General features: G+C 45.3%; 12 non-coding genes across 12 annotated transcripts; all 12 read right to left on the reverse strand.

The window, feature by feature from the left end:
* Positions 1–190: 190 nt before the first annotated feature.
* On the reverse strand, positions 191–276 carry TRNAR-UCU (transfer RNA arginine (anticodon UCU)). Its single transcript is given in 2 exon segments — positions 191–226; positions 240–276. It is a non-coding gene; the product is annotated as a tRNA-Arg (tRNA).
* Positions 277–889: 613 nt separating this feature from the next.
* TRNAR-UCU (transfer RNA arginine (anticodon UCU)) lies at positions 890–975 on the reverse strand. Its single transcript is given in 2 exon segments — positions 890–925; positions 939–975. It is a non-coding gene; the product is annotated as a tRNA-Arg (tRNA).
* A 616-nt stretch (positions 976–1,591) lies between these two features.
* On the reverse strand, positions 1,592–1,677 carry TRNAR-UCU (transfer RNA arginine (anticodon UCU)). The gene is given in 2 exon segments: positions 1,592–1,627; positions 1,641–1,677. It is a non-coding gene; the product is annotated as a tRNA-Arg (tRNA).
* Positions 1,678–2,991: 1,314 nt separating this feature from the next.
* TRNAR-UCU (transfer RNA arginine (anticodon UCU)) lies at positions 2,992–3,077 on the reverse strand. Its single transcript is given in 2 exon segments — positions 2,992–3,027; positions 3,041–3,077. It is a non-coding gene; the product is annotated as a tRNA-Arg (tRNA).
* Positions 3,078–4,394: 1,317 nt separating this feature from the next.
* Positions 4,395–4,480, reverse strand: TRNAR-UCU (transfer RNA arginine (anticodon UCU)). Its single transcript is given in 2 exon segments — positions 4,395–4,430; positions 4,444–4,480. It is a non-coding gene; the product is annotated as a tRNA-Arg (tRNA).
* Positions 4,481–5,797: 1,317 nt separating this feature from the next.
* Positions 5,798–5,883, reverse strand: TRNAR-UCU (transfer RNA arginine (anticodon UCU)). The gene is given in 2 exon segments: positions 5,798–5,833; positions 5,847–5,883. It is a non-coding gene; the product is annotated as a tRNA-Arg (tRNA).
* A 613-nt stretch (positions 5,884–6,496) lies between these two features.
* TRNAR-UCU (transfer RNA arginine (anticodon UCU)) lies at positions 6,497–6,582 on the reverse strand. The gene is given in 2 exon segments: positions 6,497–6,531; positions 6,546–6,582. It is a non-coding gene; the product is annotated as a tRNA-Arg (tRNA).
* Positions 6,583–7,641: 1,059 nt separating this feature from the next.
* TRNAR-UCU (transfer RNA arginine (anticodon UCU)) lies at positions 7,642–7,727 on the reverse strand. The gene is given in 2 exon segments: positions 7,642–7,677; positions 7,691–7,727. It is a non-coding gene; the product is annotated as a tRNA-Arg (tRNA).
* Positions 7,728–9,044: 1,317 nt separating this feature from the next.
* On the reverse strand, positions 9,045–9,130 carry TRNAR-UCU (transfer RNA arginine (anticodon UCU)). The gene is given in 2 exon segments: positions 9,045–9,080; positions 9,094–9,130. It is a non-coding gene; the product is annotated as a tRNA-Arg (tRNA).
* Positions 9,131–10,448: 1,318 nt separating this feature from the next.
* On the reverse strand, positions 10,449–10,534 carry TRNAR-UCU (transfer RNA arginine (anticodon UCU)). The gene is given in 2 exon segments: positions 10,449–10,483; positions 10,498–10,534. It is a non-coding gene; the product is annotated as a tRNA-Arg (tRNA).
* A 615-nt stretch (positions 10,535–11,149) lies between these two features.
* On the reverse strand, positions 11,150–11,235 carry TRNAR-UCU (transfer RNA arginine (anticodon UCU)). Its single transcript is given in 2 exon segments — positions 11,150–11,185; positions 11,199–11,235. It is a non-coding gene; the product is annotated as a tRNA-Arg (tRNA).
* A 1,317-nt stretch (positions 11,236–12,552) lies between these two features.
* On the reverse strand, positions 12,553–12,638 carry TRNAR-UCU (transfer RNA arginine (anticodon UCU)). The gene is given in 2 exon segments: positions 12,553–12,588; positions 12,602–12,638. It is a non-coding gene; the product is annotated as a tRNA-Arg (tRNA).
* Positions 12,639–19,240: the final 6,602 nt, after the last annotated feature.

The following is a 19,240-nucleotide window of genomic DNA, read 5'->3' on the forward strand; positions in this document are numbered from 1 at the left end:
GTCAACTTAACAGCATGCAAAGCACCGTAGTCTCATTAATGTACTTTGACCAGTGAGGCCCCAGGACGGGCGGTTTATACAGCAGACCAGTGCTCTCAAACCTTCGCTATGAAGCCCGATTCTGTCCTTAGCACCGTTGGAAAATGGCCTGAGAATATACAACTTTTACTATCAAAAATCGTCCAAAATTTGACTCTGGTGGGACTCGAACCCACAACCTTTGAATCACTACTCTCTTCTAGAAGTCCAATGCGCTATCCATTGCGCCACAGAGCCTACGTACAACAAGTCTACTAAATAGTTTGTTGAGCTGACATGTGAATGGCTCTTGTGAAAGAATCCTACAAAAACACATCTAGCGAGTGATCATTTTCAGGCTAAAGAAGAAAGCTCAGCTTTATAATATTGGTGTGGCTCCTTGTTTTCTAGATATTCATAAGAGTCAACGTAACAGCATGCAAAGCACCATTGTCTCATTAATGTACTTTGACCAGTGAGGCCCCAGGACGGGCGGTTTATACCGCAGACCAGTGCTCTCAAACCTTGGCTATGAAGCCCAATTCTGTCCTTAGCACCGTTGGAAAATGGCCTGAGAATATACAACTTTTACTATCAAAAATGGTCCAAAATTTGACTCTGGAGGGACTCCAACCCACAACCTTCAAATCAAGGCTATTACCTAGCGGCCACGCCCTTGTTGCTTCAAAGCGCTCCTTTGCATTTTGCCAAAAAAGGCAGAGATTTCTTGCCAACGGAAACAACCATCCGCAAGAGGGAAATTCCCTTGAATTCAGGTGATGTTAACCTATCTATCTGCAGGGCTGGGTTCTGGAACAGACTCCCTTTAAGATTGGACACAAGGATTGTACTTCAGGTTTGGTCCAAAACTTGACTCTGGTGGGATTCGAACCCACAACCTTTGAATCACTATGCTCTTCTAGAAGTCCAATGCGCTATCCATTGCGCCACAGAGCCTACGTACAACAAGTCTACTAAATAGTTTGTTGAGCTGACATGTGAATGGCTCTTGTGAAAGAATCCTACAAAAACACAACATCTAGCGGGTGATCATTTTCAGGCTAAAGACGTAAGCTCAGCTTTATAATATTGGTGTGGCGCTTTGTTTTCTAGATATTTATAAGAGTCAACTTAACAGCATGCAAAGCACCGTAGTCTCATTAATGTACTTTGACCAGTGAGGCCCCAGGACGGGCGGTTTATACCGCAGACCAGTGCTCTCAAACCTTGGCTATGAAGCCCGATTCTGTCCTTAGCACCGTTGGAAAATGGCCTGAGAATATACAACTTTTACTATCAAAAATGGTCCAAAATTTGACTATGGAGGGACTCCAACCCACAACCTTCAAATCAAGGCTAGTACCTAGCGGCCACGCCTTTGTTGCTTCAAAGCGCTCCTTTGCATTTTGCCAAAAAAGGCAGAGATTTCTTGCCAAGGCAAACAACCATCCGCAAGAGGGAAATACCCTTGAATTCAGGTGATGTTAACCTATCTATCTGCAGGGCTGGGTTCTGGAACAGACTCCCTTTAAGATTGGACACAAAGATTGAACTTCAGGTTTGGTCCACAACTTGACTCTGGTGGGACTCGAACCCACAACCTTTGAATCACTACTCTCTTCTAGAAGTCCAATGCGCTATCCATTGCGCCACAGAGCCTACGTACAACATGTCTACTAAATAGTTTGTTGAGCTGACATGTGAATGGCTCTTGTGAAAGAATCCTACAAAAACACAACATCTAGCGGGTGATCATTTTCAGGCTAAAGAATAAAGCTCAGCTTTATAACATTGGTGTGGCGCTTTGTTTTCTAGATATTTATAAGAGTCAACTTAACAGCATGCAAAGCACCGTAGTCTCATTAATGTACTTTGACCAGTGAGGCCCAAGGACGGGCGGTTTATACCGCAGACCAGTGCTCTCAAACCTTGGCTATGAAGCCCGATTCTGTCCTTAGCACCGTTGGAAAATGGCCTGAGAATATACAACTTTTACTATCAAAAATGGTCCAAAATTTGACTCTGGAGGGACTCCAACCCACAACCTTCAAATCAAGGCTATTACCTAGCGGCCACGCCCTTGTTGCTTCAAAGCGCTCCTTTGCATTTGCCAAAAAAGGCAGAGATTTCTTGCCAACGGAAACAACCATCCGCAAGAGGGAAATACCCTTGAATTCAGGTGATGTTAACCTATCTATCTGCAGGGCTGGGTTCTGGAACAGACTCCCTTTAAGATTGGACACAAAGATTGTACTTCAGGTTTAGTCCAAAACTCGACTCTGGTGGGACTCGAACAAACAACCTTTGAATCACTATGCGCTTCTAGAAGTCCAATGTGCTATCCATTGCGCCACAGAGCCTACTACCAATGAGTCTACTAAATAGTTTGTTGAGCTGACATGTGAATGGCTCTTGTGAAAGAATCCTACAAAAACACATCTAGCGGGTGATCATTTTCAGGCTAAAGATGAAAGCTCAGCTTTATAATATTGGTGTGGCTCCTTGTTTTCTAGATATTCATAAGAGTCAACGTAACAGCATGCAAAGCACCGTTGTCTCATTAATGTACTTTGACCAGTGAGGCCCCAGGACGGGCGGTTTATACCGCAGACCAGTGCTCTCAATCCTTCGCTATGAAGCCCAATTCTGTCCTTAGCACCGATGGAAAATGGCCTGAGAATATACAACTTTTACTATCAAAAATGGTCCAAAATTTGACTCTGGAGGGACTCCAACCCACAACCTTCAAATCAAGGCTAGTACCTAGCGGCCACGCCCTTGTTGCTTCAAAGCGCTCCTTTGCATTTTGCCAAAAAAGGCAGAGATTTCTTGCCAACGGAAACAACCATCCGCAAGAGGGAAATTCCCTTGAATTCAGGTGATGTTAACGTATCTATCTGCAGGGCTGGGTTCTGGAACAGACTCCCTTTAAGATTGGACACAAAGATTGTACTTCAGGTTTGGTCCAAAAATGGACTCTGGTGGGACTCGAACCCACAACCTTTGAATCACTATGCTCTTCTAGAAGTCCAATGCGCTATCCATTGCGCCACAGAGCCTACGTACAACAAGTCTACTAAATAGTTTGTTGAGCTGACATGTGAATGGCTCTTGTGAAAGAATCCTACAAAAACACAACATCTAGCGGGTGATCATTTTCAGGCTAAAGACGAAAGCTCAGCTTTATAACATTGGTGTGGCGCTTTGTTTTCTAGATATTTGTAAGAGTCAACTTAACAGCATGCAAAGCACCGTAGTCTCATTAATGTACTTTGACCAGTGAGGCCCCAGGACAGGCGGTTTATACCGCAGACCAGTGCTCTCAAACCTTGGCTATGAAGCCCGATTCTGTCCTTAGCACCGTTGGAAAATGGCCTGAGAATATACAACTTTTACTATCAAAAATGGTCCAAAATTTGACTCTGGAGGGACTCCAACCCACAACCTTCAAATCAAGGCTAGTACCTAGCGGCCACGCCCTTGTTGCTTCAAAGCGCTCCTTTGCATTTTGCCAAAAAAGGCAGAGATTTCTTGCCAAGGCAAACAACCATCCGCAAGAGGGAAATACCCTTGAATTCAGGTGATGTTAACCTATCTATCTGCAGTGCTGGGTTCTGGAACAGACTCCCTTTAAGATTGGACACAAAGATTGTACTTCAGGTTTGGTCCAAAACTCGACTCTGGTGGGACTCGAACCCACAACCTTTGAATCATTACTCTCTTCTAAAAGTCCAATGCGCTATCCATTGCGCCACAGAGCCTACGTACAACATGCCTACTAAATCGTTTCTTGAGCTGACATGTGAATGGCTCTTGTGAAAGAATCCTACAAAAACACAACATCTAGCGGGTGATCATTGTCAGGCTAAAGACGAAAGTTCAGATTTATAACATTGGTGTGGCTCTTTGTTTTCTAAATATTTATAAGAGTCAACTTAACAGCATGCAAAGCACCGTAGTCTCATTAATGTACTTTGACCAGTGAGGCCCCAGGACGGGCGGTTTATACCGCAGACCAGTGCTCTCAAACCTTGGCTATGAAGCCCGATTCTGTCCTTAGTACCGTTGGAAAATGGCCTGAGAATATACAACTTTTACTATCAAAAATGGTCCAAAATTTGACTCTGGAGGGACTCCAACCCACAACCTTCAAATCAAGGCTATTACCTAGCGGCCACGCCCTTGTTGCTTCAAAGCGCTCCTTTGCATTTGCCAAAAAAGGCAGAGATTTCTTGCCAACGGAAACAACCATCCGCAAGAGGGAAATACCCTTGAATTCAGGTGATGTTATCCTATCTATCTGCAGGGCTGGGTTCTGGAACAGACTCCCTTTAAGATTGGACACAAAGATTGTACTTCAGGTTTGGTCCAAAACTTGACTCTGGTGGGACTCGAACCCCCAACTTTTGAATCACTACTCTCTTCTAGAAGTCCAATGCGCTATCCATTGCGCCACAGAGCCTACGTACAATGAGTCTACTAAATCGTTTGTTGAGCTGACATGTGAATGGCTCTTGTGAAAGAATCCTACAAAAACACAACATCTAGCGGGTGATCATTTTCAGGCTAAAGATGAAAGCTCAGCTTTATAATATTGGTGTGGCTCCTTGTTTTCTAGATATTTATAAGAGTCAACTTAACAGCATGCAAAGCACCGTAGTCTCATTAATGTACTTTGACCAGTGAGGCCCCAGGACGGGCGGTTTATACCGCAGACCAGTGCTCTCAAACCTTGGCTATGAAGCCCGATTCTGTCCTTAGCACCGTTGGAAAATGGCCTGAGAATATACAACTTTTACTATCAAAAATGGTCCAAAATTTGACTCTGGAGGGACTCCAAACCACAACCTTCAAATCAAGGCTATTACCTAGCGGCCAGGCCCTTGTTGCTTCAAAGCGCTCCTTTGCATTTTGCCAAAAAAGGCAGAGATTTCTTGCCAAGGCAAACAACCATCCGCAAGAGGGAAATACCCTTGAATTCAGGTGATGTTAACCTATCTATCTGCAGGGCTGGGTTCTGGAACAGACTCCCTTTAAGATTGGACACAAAGATTGTACTTCAGGTTTGGTCCAAAACTCGACTCGGGTGGGACTCGAACCCACAACCTTTGAACCATTACTCTCTTCTAGAAGTACAATGCGCTATCCATTGCGCCACAGAGCCTACGTACAACATGTCTACTAAATAGTTTGTTGAGCTGACATGTGAATGGCTCTTGTGAAAGAATCCTACAAAAACACAACATCTAGCGAGTGATCATTTTCAGGCTAAAGATGAAAGCTCAGCTTTATAATATTGGTGTGGCTCCTTGTTTTCTAGATATTCATAAGAGTCAACTTAACAGCATGCAAAGCACCGTTGTCTCATTAATGTACTTTGACCAGTGAGGCCCCAGGACGGGCGGTTTATACCGCAGACCAGTGCTCTCAAACCTTGGCTATGAAGCCCGATTCTGTCCTTAGCACCGTTGGAAAATGGCCTGAGAATATACAACTTTTACTATCAAAAATGGTCCAAAATTTGACTCTGGAGGGACTCCAACCGACAACCTTCAAATCAAGGCTATTACCTAGCGGCCACACCCTTGTTGCTTCAAAGCGCTCCTTTGCATTTGCCAAAAAAGGCAAAGATTTCTTGCAAACGGAAACAACCATCCGCAAGAGGGAAATACCCTTGAATTCAGGTGATGTTAACCTATCTATCTGCAGGGCTGGGATCTGAAACAGACTCCCTTTAAGATTGGACACAAAGATTGCACTTCAGGTTTGGTCCAAAACTCGACTCTGGTGGGACTCGAACCCACAACTTTTGAATCACTACTCTCTTCTAGAAGTCCAATGCGCTATCCATTGCGCCAAAGAGCCTACGTACAATGAGTCTACTAAATCGTTTGTTGAGCTGACATGTGAATGGCTCTTGTGAAAGAATCCTACAAAAACACATCTAGCGAGTGATCATTTTAAGGCTAAAGATGAAAGCTCAGCTTTATAATATTGGTGTGGCTCCTTGTTTTCTAGATATTCATAAGAGTCAACTTAACAGCATGCAAAGCACCGTTGTCTCATTAATGTACTTTGACCAGTGAGGCCCCAGGACGGGCGGTTTATACCGCAGACCAGTGCTCTCAAACCTTGGCTATGAAGCCCGATTCTGTCCTTAGCACCGTTGGAAAATGGCCTGAGAGTATACAACTTTTACTATCAAAAATGGTCCAAAATTTGACTCTGGAGGGACTCCAACCCACAACCTTCAAATCAAGGCTATTACCTAGCGGCCACGCCCTTGTTGCTTTAAAGCTCTCCTTTGCATTTTGCCAAAAAAGGCAAAGATTTCTTGCCAACGGAAACAACCATCCGCAAGAGGGAAATACCCTTGAATTCAAGTGATGTTAACCTATCTATCTGCAGGGCTGGGTTCTGGAACAGACTCCTTTTAAGATTGGACACAAAGATTGTACTTCAGGTTTGGTCCAAAACTCGACTCTGGTGGGACTCGAACCCACAACCTTGGAATCACTATGCTCTTCTAGAAGTCCAATGTGCTATCCATTGCGCCACAGAGCCTACATCCAATGGGGCTACCAAATCGTTTATTGAGCTGACATGTGAATGGCTCTTGTGAAAGAATCCTACAAAAACACAACATCTAGCGGGTGATCATTTTCAGGCTAAAGACGAAAGCTCAGCTTTATAACATTGGTGTGGCTCCTTCTTTTCTAGATATTTATAAGAGTCAACTTAACAGCATGCAAAGCACCGTAGTCTCATTAATGTTCTTTGACCAGTGAGTCCCCAGGACGGGCGGTTTATACCGCAGACCAGTGCTCTCAAACCTTGGCTTTGAAGCCCGATTCTGTCCTTAGCACCGTTGGAAAATGGCCTGAGAATATACAACTTTTACTATCAAAAATGGTCCAAAATTTGACTCTGGAGGGACTCCAACCCACAACCTTTGAATCACTACTCTCTTCTAGAAGTCCAATGCTCTATCCATTGCGCCACAGAGCCTACGTACATCAAGTCTACTAAATAGTTTGTTGAGCTGACATGTGAAAGGCTCTTGTGAAAGAATCCTACAAAAACACAACATCTAGCGGGTGATCATTTTCAGGCTAAAGATGAAAGCTCAGCTTTATAAAATTGGTGTGGCTCCTTGTTTTCTAGATATTCATAAGAGTCAACTTAACAGCATGCAAAGCACCGTAGTCTCATTAATGTACTTTGACCAGTGAGGCCCCAGGACAGGCGGTTTATACCACAGACCAGTGCTCTCAAACCTTGGCTATGAAGCCCGATTCTGTCCTTAGCACCGTTGGAAAATGGCCTGAGAATATACAGCTTTTACTATCAAAAATGGTCCAAAATTTGACTCTGGAGGGACTCCAACCCACAACCTTCAAATCAAGGCTATTACCTAGCGGCCACGCCCTTGTTGCTTCAAAGCGCTCCTTTGCATTTGCCAAAAAAGGCAGAGATTTCTTGCAAACGGAAACAACCATCCGCAAGAGGGAAATACCCTTGAATTCAGGTGATGTTAACCTATCTATCTGCAGGGCTGGGTTCTGGAACAGACTCCCTTTAAGATTGGACACAAAGATTGTACTTCAGGTTTGGTCCAAAACTGGACTCTGGTGGGACTCGAACCCACAACCTTTGAATCACTATGCTCTTCTAGAAGTCCAATGCGCTATCCATTGCGCCACAGAGCCTACGTACAACAAGTCTACTAAATAGTTTGTTGAGCTGACATGTGAATGGCTCTTGTGAAAGAATCCTACAAAAACACAACATCTAGCGGGTGATCATTTTCAGGCTAAAGACGAAAGCTCAGCTTTATAACATTGGTGTGGCGCTTTGTTTTCTAGATATTTGTAAGAGTCAACTTAACAGCATGCAAGGCACCGTAGTCTCATTAATGTACTTTGACCAGTGAGGCCCCAGGACGGGCGGTTTATACCGCAGACCAGTGCTCTCAAACCTTGGCTATGAAGCCCGATTCTGTCCTTAGCACCGTTGGAAAATGGCCTGAGAATATACAACTTTTACTATCAAAAATGGTCCAAAATTTGACTCTGGAGGGACTCCAACCCACAACCTTCAAATCAAGGCTAGTACCTAGCGGCCACGCCCTTGTTGCTTCAAAGCGCTCCTTTGCATTTTGCCAAAAAAGGCAGAGATTTCTTGCCAAGGCAAACAACCATCCGCAAGAGGGAAATACCCTTGAATTCAGGTGATGTTAACCTATCTATCTGCAGTGCTGGGTTCTGGAACAGACTCCCTTTAAGATTGGACACAAAGATTGTACTTCAGGTTTGGTCCAAAACTCGACTCTGGTGGGACTCGAACCCACAACCTTTGAATCATTACTCTCTTCTAAAAGTCCAATGCGCTATCCATTGCGCCACAGAGCCTACGTACAACATGCCTACTAAATCGTTTCTTGAGCTGACATGTGAATGGCTCTTGTGAAAGAATCCTACAAAAACACAACATCTAGCGGGTGATCATTGTCAGGCTAAAGACGAAAGTTCAGATTTATAACATTGGTGTGGCTCTTTGTTTTCTAAATATTTATAAGAGTCAACTTAACAGCATGCAAAGCACCGTAGTCTCATTAATGTACTTTGACCAGTGAGGCCCAAGGACGGGCGGTTTATACCGCAGACCAGTGCTCTCAAACCTTGGCTATGAAGCCTGATTCTGTCCTTAGTACCGTTGGAAAATGGCCTGAGAATATACAACTTTTACTATCAAAAATGGTCCAAAATTTGACTCTGGAGGGACTCCAACCCACAACCTTCAAATCAAGGCTATTACCTAGCGGCCACGCCCTTGTTGCTTCAAAGCGCTCCTTTGCATTTGCCAAAAAAGGCAGAGATTTCTTGCCAACGGAAACAACCATCCGCAAGAGGGAAATACCCTTGAATTCAGGTGATGTTATCCTATCTATCTGCAGGGCTGGGTTCTGGAACAGACTCCCTTTAAGATTGGACACAAAGATTGTACTTCAGGTTTGGTCCAAAACTTGACTCTGGTGGGACTCGAACCCACAACTTTTGAATCACTACTCTCTTCTAGAAGTCCAATGCGCTATCCATTGCGCCACAGAGCCTACGTACAATGAGTCTACTAAATCGTTTGTTGAGCTGACATGTGAATGGCTCTTGTGAAAGAATCCTACAAAAACACAACATCTAGCGGGTGATCATTTTCAGGCTAAAGATGAAAGCTCAGCTTTATAATATTGGTGTGGCTCCTTGTTTTCTAGATATTCATAAGAGTCAACTTAACAGCATGCAAAGCACCGTAGTCTCATTAATGTACTTTGACCAGTGAGGCCCCAGGACGGGCGGTTTATACCGCAGACCAGTGCTCTCAAACCTTGGCTATGAAGCCCGATTCTGTCCTTAGCACCGTTGGAAAATGGCCTGAGAATATACAACTTTTACTATCAAAAATGGTCCAAAATTTGACTCTGGAGGGACTCCAAACCACAACCTTCAAATCAAGGCTATTACCTAGCGGCCACGCCCTTGTTGCTTCAAAGCGCTCCTTTGCATTTTGCCAAAAAAGGCAGAGATTTCTTGCCAAGGCAAACAACCATCCGCAAGAGGGAAATACCCTTGAATTCAGGTGATGTTAACCTATCTATCTGCAGGGCTGGGTTCTGGAAAAGACTCCCTTTAAGATTGGACACAAAGATTGTACTTCAGGTTTGGTCCAAAACTCGACTCGGGTGGGACTCGAACCCACAACCTTTGAACCATTACTCTCTTCTAGAAGTACAATGCGCTATCCATTGCGCCACAGAGCCTACGTACAACATGTCTACTAAATAGTTTGTTGAGCTGACATGTGAATGGCTCTTGTGAAAGAATCCTACAAAAACACAACATCTAGCGAGTGATCATTTTCAGGCTAAAGATGAAAGCTCAGCTTTATAATATTGGTGTGGCTCCTTGTTTTCTAGATATTCATAAGAGTCAACTTAACAGCATGCAAAGCACCGTTGTCTCATTAATGTACTTTGACCAGTGAGGCCCCAGGACGGGCGGTTTATACCGCAGACCAGTGCTCTCAAACCTTGGCTATGAAGCCCGATTCTGTCCTTAGCACCGTTGGAAAATGGCCTGAGAATATACAACTTTTACTATCAAAAATGGTCCAAAATTTGACTCTGGAGGGACTCCAACCCACAACCTTCAAATCAAGGCTATTACCTAGCGGCCACGCCCTTGTTGCTTTAAAGCTCTCCTTTGCATTTTGCCAAAAAAGGCAAAGATTTCTTGCCAACGGAAACAACCATCCGCAAGAGGGAAATACCCTTGAATTCAAGTGATGTTAACCTATCTATCTGCAGGGCTGGGTTCTGGAACAGACTCCTTTTAAGATTGGACACAAAGATTGTACTTCAGGTTTGGTCCAAAACTCGACTCTGGTGGGACTCGAACCCACAACCTTGGAATCACTATGCTCTTCTAGAAGTCCAATGTGCTATCCATTGCGCCACAGAGCCTACATCCAATGGGGCTACCAAATCGTTTATTGAGCTGACATGTGAATGGCTCTTGTGAAAGAATCCTACAAAAACACAACATCTAGCGGGTGATCATTTTCAGGCTAAAGACGAAAGCTCAGCTTTATAACATTGGTGTGGCTCCTTCTTTTCTAGATATTTATAAGAGTCAACTTAACAGCATGCTAGGCACCGTTATCTCATTAATGTTCTTTGACCAGTGAGTCCCCAGGACGGGCGGTTTATACCGCAGACCAGTGCTCTCAAACCTTGGCTTTGAAGCACGATTCTGTCCTTACCACCTTTGGAAAATGGCCTGAGAATATACAACTTTTACTATCAAAAATGGTCCAAAATTTGACTCTGGAGGGACTCCAACCCACAACCTTCAAAATACTGCTATTACCTAGCGGCCACGCCCTTGTTCCTTCAAAGCGCTCCTTTGCATTTTGCAAAAAAGGCAGAGATTTCTTGGCAACGGAAACAACCATTCGCTAGAGGGAAATACCCTTGAATTCAGGTGATGTTAACCTATCTATCTGCAGGGCTGGGTTCTGGATCAGACTCCCTTTAAGACTGGACACAAAGATTGTACTTCAGGTTTGGTCCAAAACTTGACTCTGATGGGACTCGAACCCACAACTTTTGAATCATTACTCTTTTCTAGAAGTCCAATGCGCTATCCATTGCGCCACAGAGCCTCCATCTAATGTGGCTACCAAATCGTTTGTTGAGCTGACATGTGAATGGCTCTTGTGAAAGAATCCTACAAAAACACAACATCTAGCGGGTGATCATTTTCAGGCTAAAGACGAAAGCTCAGCTTTATAACATTGGTGTGGCTCCTTGTTTTCTAGATATTTATAAGAGTCAACTTAACAGCATGCAAAGCACCGTAGTCTCATTAATGTACTTTGACCAGTGAGGCCCCAGGACAGGCGGTTTATACCGCAGACCAGTGCTCTCAAACCTTGGCTTTGAAGCCCGATTCTGTCCTTAGCACCGTTGGAAAATCGCCTGAGAATATACAGCAACTTTTACTATCAAATATGGTCCAAATTTTGACTCTGGAGGGACTCCAACCCACAACCTTCAAATCACTGCTATTACCTAGCGGCCACGCCCTTGTTGACTCAAAGTGCTACTTTGCATTTTGCAAAAAAGGCAGAGATTTCTTGGCAACGGAAACAACCATTCGCAAGAGGGAAATACCCTTGAATTCAGGTGAGGCTAACCTATCTATCTGCAGGGCTGGGTTCTGGAACAGACTCCCTTTAAGATTGGACACAAAGATTGTACTTCAGGTTTGGTCCAAAACTCGACTCTGGTGGGACTCGAACCCACAACCTTTGAATCACTACTCACTTCTAGAAGTCCAAGGCGCTATCCGTTGCACCTCAGACACTACATCCAACGAGGCTACCAAATCGTTTGTTGAGCTGACATGTGAATGGCTCTTCTGAAAGAATCCTACAAAAACACATCTAGCGGGTGATCATTTTCAGGCTAAAGATGAAAGCTCAGCATTATAATATTGGTGTGGCTCCTTGTTTTCTAGATATTCATAAGAGTCAACTTAACAGCATGCAAAGCACCGTTGTCTCATTAATGTACTTTGACCAGTGAGGCCCCAGGACGGGCGGTTTATACCGCAGACCAGTGCTCTCAAACCTTGGCTATGAAGCCCGATTCTGTCCTTAGCACCGTTGGAAAATTGTCTGAGAATATACAACTTTTATTATCAAAAATGGTCCAAAATTTGACTCTGGAGGGACTCCAACCCACAACCTTCAAATCAAGGCTATTACCTAGCGGCCACGCCCTTGTTGCTTCAAAGCGCTCCTTTGCATTTTGCCAAAAAAGGCAGAGATTTCTTGCCAACGGAAACAACCATCCGCAAGAGGGAAATACCCTTGAATTCAGGTGATGTTAACCTATCTATCTGCAGGGCTGGGTTCTGGAACAGACTCCCTTTAAGGCTGGACACAAAGATTGTACTTCAGGTTTGGTCCAAGACTTGACTCTGGTGGGACTCGAACCCACGACTTTTGAATCACTACTCTCTTCTAGAAGTCCAATGCGCTATCCATTGCGCCACAGAGCCTACGTACAATGAGTCTACTAAATCGTTTGTTGAGCTGACATGTGAATGGCTCTTGTGAAAGAATTCTACAAAAACACAACATCTAGCGGGTGATCATTTTCAGGCTAAAGATGAAAGCTCAGCTTTATAACATTGGTGTGGCTCCTTGTTTTCTAGATATTTATAAGAGTCAACTTAACAGCATGCAAAGCACCGTTATCTCATTAATGTACTTTGACCAGTGAGGCCCCAGGACGGGCGGTTTATACCGCAGACCAGTGCTCTCAAACCTTGGCTATGAAGCCCGATTCTGTATTTCAGGTTTGGTGCATGACTTAACACTTGTGAGTATCAAGCTCATAACCTTTGAACCCTTACTATCTTCTTGAAGTCCAATGAGCTATACATTGTGTCTAGGTCCATGAATGGGTTAATAGCACATTCACCCTATAGATTTGTCTTGAGGTTATTTATTTGCATCAGTGTGATAAAACAAACATGCTTCCATTGTTATATTACTGACCATAGACCACAAAGATTAAAAAAAGAAAAACAACACATGTCTGGAGGAGTTTTGCCTACTATTATGGGTTCAGGGGGTCTAGTTAATAATTGTTTAATTTTAATAATTAAAAAATCATTTCAATTAAGTTCCCTCTCTCCTACAGGTCTAGAAAAGAAAGAAACATCATTGTACAGCTGAGGGAGGTAAGGGAATGCGGTATTTGTATTTGCAGTCCTATTTTTGGCCATTAGAGGGTAGCAAAATGCAGCTATAGTTTTTGGCTTCTGAAATTTTTAGAGTGGAGCGGTGTGAGCGGAGGAACAATTTTGTGGAATTAAATTGGTGACACATCAATTGGTTTAGTGTATTTTCTATATATTAGTAGTCTACAGAGTGCACAAAACAGTGACGTAACTAGGAATGGTAGGGCCCCGTGGCGAACTTTTGACATGGCCCCCCTTACTGACCGACACCGTAGACCCCAACCGACTGACCTTCCCCCCCTCCCCCCCACTGCATTCTTTTGCGCTCTGTTATGCCCCATAGTGGCCCCTGCACACAGAATTAAAGGGGCTCTATCAGCAACATTATGCTGTATGAGCCCCACATATGCGTGAATAGTTTTCAAGTAAAACTATAAAAACATATATATACCTTTGCATGCGCGCTGGGCGGTCGTGCACGATCCGACGTCATCTTCGGTCCCGCCTTCCTCTTCTTTCTTCTTCCAGCGACGTCCTCCTGTCCTGGCTCTGCACCGCTTTCATCTTCTTTTCTTCCAGAGTGAAGAAGTTCGCGAGCGTACTGCGCATGCTTGCGTAGTTCTAAGGGATACTTAGAACTACAACAAAAATGGCGTTGGCGCGTGTGCAGTAGCGCTACTGCGCACGCGCGGGATTTGAACACAACCCACCGGAAAAACAGAAGATGAAGGCGGAGAAGAGCCAGGACAGGAAGACGTCACTGGAAAAAGGAAGAAGAGGAAGGCGGGACCAAAGATGACGTCTGATCGTGCATGACCACCCAGCGTGCATGCAAAGGTACGATTTACATATATGTTTTTATAGTTTTATTTGAAAACGGGCGAGGGGTTTAAAATAAGATTAGCGGTGCCTGAATGGTCTTTTTAAAGGCTATTCACGCATATGTGGGGCTCATACAGCATAATTTTGCTGATAGAGCCCCTTTAAGCCTCATAGTGGCCCCTGCACACAGTATTATCCCCCATAGTGGCCCCTGCACACAGTATTATCCCCCATAGTGACCCCTGCACACAGTATTACGCCTCATAGTGGCCCCTGCACACAGTATTATCCCTCATAGTGGCCCCTGCACACAGTATTATCCCCCATAGTGGCCCCTGTACACAGTATTATCCCCCGTAGTGGCCCCTGCACACAGTATTATGTCCCATAATGGCCCCTGCACACAGTACTTTGCCCCATTGTGGACACCCATGAACAATTATTATACTCTGGGATCTTTTCAGACCCCAGAGTATAATAATCGGAGACCGAGGGGGAGATACAAACATAAAAAGCACTGTCACTTACCTATCCCTGGCTCTGTTGCAGACCTCAGTGGTGTCGGCCATCTTTAATGACGTACTGACGTCACATGACCTGGGACGCAGGTCCTGTTCAAGTGATGTCAGGGACGTCACACAACTAGTCCCAATGCCTGTCAGGAGCGCAGAGAAGTAAGTAACAGTGTATTTTATGTTCCCTTAACTCTCCCAGGCCTCCGATCATTATACTCGGGGGTCTGAGAAGACCCCCAAGTATAATTATAGTGTTTGTGGGGCCCGCGGTGTCATTTACTGATCCCGGCCCCTGCCATGATTGGTAAATAATTAGGGCCCGTTACCGTCTGGAGTAAGTCAAGCTGGTAACGGGCTATTAAGAAAAAAAAATGCAGCGGTAGTGGCAGTCGCCGGGTCCCTAATGTCCCCGGACCCTGTGGCAGCCGCTACCCCTTCTACCGCAGTAGTGACGCCACTGGCGCAAAATATCAATTTTACACTTTTGTGTCAGTAACTATATTTGGTACATGATATTGGATTGTATAGAGGGTCTGGGGTTAGTAATGGGGGTCTTGCCTATTGTTCTCACACTACGTGGAAATTCTGCTTTCTTCTCACATTTGTGTTACATGACTGCTGAGGCCTCAGTGGTGAGCCAGGGCGACCGATGTCACGTATAGCCAGGTAGCCATGGCGGCCTAGGTGACTTTGCTTGGCCTGAGCTCTCACTTTAACTCTTACCTAGACTGGGGCCTTACCTGTTCACTTCTGGGCCAGTCCAAGCCTGTCCTATGGACACCATACACTTGTGTCCCACACAGAAGCCCATAAGGTAACCTGGAGCTTCTTATTTTTCCTCCTGACTTAGATTTTTGTTTGCTATCTAAGGGGTTAACCCATTTATGCCGAGGGTTGTATTGTATTTGAGTTCCAATAATGGAAGTCTAGGCATAAATGGGTTAAATCGCCACTGCTTCTGTATATATTGGACACGGTGCATGAAGGGGTTAAGATCCCACTATTGGCTGGAGGTATAAAGGGATGGAGCAGATGACACAAGCGGGATCTCGCACACTTGGAGCGCTCTTTGGTACATGTGATATGTGCTGTGGTTTTCACTCTTGGTCAGACTTCTCTACTGTTCAGCCTGAGCTATGTCTGACACAGACATAACAAACCGCAAGCCTGCGCCGAAGCCCAATGGAAAGGGCCTTGTGAACACATGAGAAAATGTCGAAGCGCTATACTGTACAGGATCACATATGTAGTTGTGTAACTACTGGCTGTATATATGAATATAACTGCAGGATGTATACATAGACTGTATACATCCATCATATACATATACTGAATAAGAGTAGTAGTACTGTGCAGTGGTCCTGTATATAAGATGAGAGTAGTAGTACTGTGCAGTGGCCCTGTATATAAGATAAGAGTAGTAGTACTGTGCAGTGGCCGTGTATATAAGATAAGAGTAGCAGTACTGCATACCCCCCAACCGTCACCCAAATCGTGAATGTCCCGCGGTCCCGGTTGGAGGAAGGTATGTCCCGATTTCAAGTCAGATCTGCGTCCAGAGGACGCAGATCTGAGTTGAACACATATGCGGCTGAAGCAGGGAGCTGACACAGGTCAGCTCCTCGCTTTGCCACTGCGCGCCTCTCTCCCTGACACATATGCGGCTGAAGCGAGGAGCTGACCTGTGTCAGCTCCTTGCTTCAGCCGCATATGTGTCAGCGAGACTGGCGGCAGCGGCGAAGCGAGGAGCTGACCTGTGTCAGCTCCTCGCTTCAGCCGCATATGTGTCAGCGAGAGAGACACGCAGAGAGCGGCGAGGGAGCGTAGGAGAAGGTAAGTTTAATGTGGAGGTGGAACGTGAATCTGGGGGCAGATGAAGGAGAGGACGGCATGACACTGGGGGCAGAGATGGAGAGGACGGCATGACACTGGGGGCAGAGATGTGGGGACATGAATCTGGGGGCAGAGATGTGGGGACATGAATCTGGGGGCAGAGATGGGGGGACATGAATCTGGGGGCAAAGATGGAGGGGGACATGAATCTGGGGGGACATGAATCTGGGGGGCAGAGATGGAGGGGGACATGAATCTGGGGGGACATGAATCTGGGGGCAGAGATGGAGGGACATGAATCTGGGGGCAGAGATGGAGGGGGGACATGAATCTGGGGGGACATGAATCTGGGGGCAGAGATGGAGGGACATGAATCTGGGGGCAGAGATGGAGAGGACATGAATCTGGGGGCAGAGATGGGGGGACATGAATCTGAGGGCAGAGATGGAGGGGGTACATGAATCTGGGGGGACATGAATCTGGGGGCAGAGATGGAGGGACATGAATCTGTGGGCAGAGATGGAGGGACATGAATCTGGGGGCAGAGATGGAGGGGACATGAAACTGGGGGCAGAGATGGAGGGACATGAAGATAAGAGTAGTAGTACTTTGCAGTGGTCCTGTATATAAGATAAGAGTAGTAGTACTGTGCAGTGGTCCTGTATATAAGATAAGAGTAGTAGTACTGTGCAGTGGTCGTGTATATAAGATAAGAGTAGTAGTACTGTGCAGTGGCCATGTATATAAGATAAGAGTAGTAGTACTGTGCAGTGGTCCTGTATATAAGATAAGAGTAGTAGTACTGTGCAGTGGTCCTGTATATAAGATAAGAGTAGTAGTACTGTGCAGTGGCTGTGTATATAAGATAAGAGTAGTAGTACTGTGCAGTGGTCCTGTATATAAGATAAGAGTAGTAGTACTGTGCAGTGGTCCTGTATATAAGATAAGAGTAGTAGTACTGTGCAGTGGCTGTGTATATAAGATAAGAGTAGTAGTACTGTGCAGTGGTCCTGTATATAAGATAAGAGTAGTAGTACTGTGCAGTGGTCCTGTATATAAGATAAGAGTAGTAGTACTGTGCAGTGGCCCTGTATATAAGATAAGAGTAGTAGTACTGTGCAGTGGCCCTGTATATAAGATAAGAGTAGTAGTACTGTGCAGTGGCTGTGTATATAAGATAAGAGTAGTAGTACTGTGCAGTGGCCCTGTATATAAGATAAGAGTAGTAGTACTGTGCAGTGGTCCTGTATATAAGATAAGAGTAGTAGTACTGTGCAGTGGCTGTGTATATAAGATAAGAGTAGTAGTACTGTGCAGTGGTCCTGTATATAAGATAAGAGTAGTAGTACTGTGCAGTGGTCCTGTATATAAGATAAGAGTAGTAGTACTGTGCAGTGGCCCTGTATATAAGATAAGAGTAGTAGTACTGTGCAGTGGCCCTGTATATAAGATAAGAGTAGTAGTACTGTGCAGTGGTCCTGTATATAAGATAAGAGTAGTAGTACTGTGCAGTGGCTGTGTATATAAGATAAGAGTAGTAGTACTGTGCAGTGGCCCTGTATATAAGATAAGAATAGTAGTACTGTGCAGTGGCTGTGTATATAAGATAAGAGTAGTAGTACTGTGCAGTGGTCCTGTATATAAGATAAGAGTAGTAGTACTGTGCAGTGGTCCTGTATATAAGATAAGAGTAGTAGTACTGTGCAGTGGTCCTGTATATAAGATAAGAATAGTAGTACTGTGCAGTGGCCCTGTATATAAGATAAGAGTAGTAGTACTGTGCAGTGGCCGTGTATATAAGATAAGAGTAGCAGTACTGTGCAGTGGTCCTGTATATAAGATAAGAGTAGTAGTACTGTGCAGTGGCCCTGTATATAAGATAAGAGTAGTAGTACTGTGCAGTGGCCCTGTATATAAGATAAGAGTAGTAGTACTGTGCAGTGGCCGTGTATATAAGATAAGAGTAGCAGTACTGCATACCCCCCAACCGTCACCCAAATCGTGAATGTCCCGCGGTCCCGGTTGGAGGAAGGTATGTCCCGATTTCAAGTCAGATCTGCGTCCAGAGGACGCAGATCTGAGTTGAACACATATGCGGCTGAAGCAGGGAGCTGACACAGGTCAGCTCCTCGCTTTGCCGCTGCGCGCCTCTCTCCCTGACACATATGCGGCTGAAGCGAGGAGCTGACCTGTGTCAGCTCCTTGCTTCAGCCGCATATGTGTCAGCGAGACCGGCGGCAGCGGCGAAGCGAGGAGCTGACCTGTGTCAGCTCCTCGCTTCAGCCGCATATGTGTCAGCGAGAGAGACACGCAGAGAGCGGCGAGGGAGCGTAGGAGAAGGTAAGTTTAATGTGGAGGTGGAACGTGAATCTGGGGGCAGATGAAGGAGAGGACGGCATGACACTGGGGGCAGAGATGGAGAGGACGGCATGACACTGGGGGCAGAGATGTGGGGACATGAATCTGGGGGCAGAGATGTGGGGACATGAATCTGGGGGCAGAGATGGGGGGACATGAATCTGGGGGCAGAGATGGAGGGGGACATGAATCTGGGGGGACATGAATCTGGGGGGCAGAGATGGAGGGGGACATGAATCTGGGGGGACATGAATCTGGGGGCAGAGATGGAGGGGAACATGAATCTGGGGGGACATGAATCTGGGGGCAGAGATGGAGGGACATGAATCTGGGGGCAGAGATGGAGGGGGGACATGAATCTGGGGGGACATGAATCTGGGGGCAGAG

This window comes from Leptodactylus fuscus, chromosome 3 (assembly GCF_031893055.1).
Source record: "Leptodactylus fuscus isolate aLepFus1 chromosome 3, aLepFus1.hap2, whole genome shotgun sequence".
In the NCBI taxonomy this organism is placed as follows: domain Eukaryota; kingdom Metazoa; phylum Chordata; class Amphibia; order Anura; family Leptodactylidae; genus Leptodactylus; species Leptodactylus fuscus.